Genomic DNA, 1558 nt, shown 5'->3' on the forward strand with positions numbered 1-1558 from the left:
TGCGAGCTCGTGGGGACATGGAGGACGCGGATTTCGCCAAGAGCAACACGTTCGCGGACGAAGTGCAGGTCGATCTCGATATGTTTCGTCCGTTGATGCTGCACCGGGTTGCTCGACATGTAGACGGCGCTGATGTTGTCGCAGTAGACCACCGTAGCTCGCAAGGGAGGGTGATGAAGCTCGACGAGGAGTTGGCGTAGCCAGACGGACTCGGCGACCACATTGGCGACCGCGCGATACTCGGCTTTGGCGCTGGAGCGGGAGACGGTGTTCTGCCGCTTCGACGACCAGGTGAGGAGGTTGCCACCGAGGAAGACGCAATACCCCGAAGTGGACTTGCGTGTGTCAGGGCAGCCGGCCCAATCCGCGTCGGAGTACGCGACAAGATCAGTGGCGGTGTCGCGGTGGATCCGGAGCCCGAGATGCGTCGTGCCACGGAGGTACCGGAGTATCCGCTTGACAAGCTGAAAGTGGCAATCCCGCGGAGCATGCATGAACAAGCAACACTGCTGCACCGCGTAGGAGAGATCGGGGCGTGTCAAGGTGAGGTACTGCAACGCGCCGGCCAAGCTACGGTACAGCGATGGGTCGTGGAAGAGCGGACCATTGTCGGTGGAGAGCTTGGCGAGGGTGTCGACGGGCGTAGAGATCGGCTTGCAGTTCAACATGCCAGCCCGATCGAGAATCTCCAAGGCGTACTGCTCCTGAGAGAGGAAGAGACCGCGGGTGATGGCGGTGACATTGACCCCGAGGAAGTGATGAGGAGCGCCGAGGTCGGTCATCGCGAACTCGCGGTGGAGAGCCTGAATGATGGAGTGGAGCATGTCGGTGGAGCTGGCCGTGAGGATGATGTCGTCCACGTACAACAGGAGGTAGGCGAGGCGATCACCGCGGCGAAGAATGAACAGGGACGAATCCGCCCGCGACGCGACGAAACCGAGAGTGCGCAGGTAGCTGGTGAAGCGGGAGAACCACGCGCGCGGCACCTACTTGAGACTGTAAAGAGAACGGTTCAGCCGGCACACATGCGTGGGCGAGGCAGCGTCGACGAAGCCGGACGGTTGGGTGCTGTAGACCGTCTCGGCGAGGTGGCCGTGGAGGAAGGCGTTCTTGACGTCGAGTTGATGGATCGGCCAGCCCCGCCCGGCAGCCAAACTGAGGACAGTCCGGATGGTCGCCGGCTTGACGACGGGGCTGAACGTCTCGCCGTAGTCCACGCCGGCCTGCTGGGTGAAACCGCGAAGCACCCAACGTGCCTTGTACTGGGCGAGAGAGCCGTCTGGATGGAATTTATGCCGAAAAATCCACTTCCCTGTGACAACATTAGCACCTGCAGGACGCGACACCAAACTCCAAGTGTTATTCTGCATCAGTGCGTTATATTCGTCGAGCATAGCGTTGTACCAGTTTTTGTCTTGGAGAGCAACGCGGTAGGAGGAAGGGATGGGGCTAATGGAAGAGGAGGGTGAGGTGGAGGTGGTGAGAGCTTTGGGCTGGGCAAACCCCGTTTTTGCCCGTGTACGCATGCGGTGGAGATTAGCGGGTGGCACTACTGGCA

The sequence above is a fragment of the Triticum aestivum genome, chromosome 5D, assembly GCF_018294505.1.
Source record: "Triticum aestivum cultivar Chinese Spring chromosome 5D, IWGSC CS RefSeq v2.1, whole genome shotgun sequence".
NCBI lineage: Eukaryota > Viridiplantae > Streptophyta > Magnoliopsida > Poales > Poaceae > Triticum > Triticum aestivum.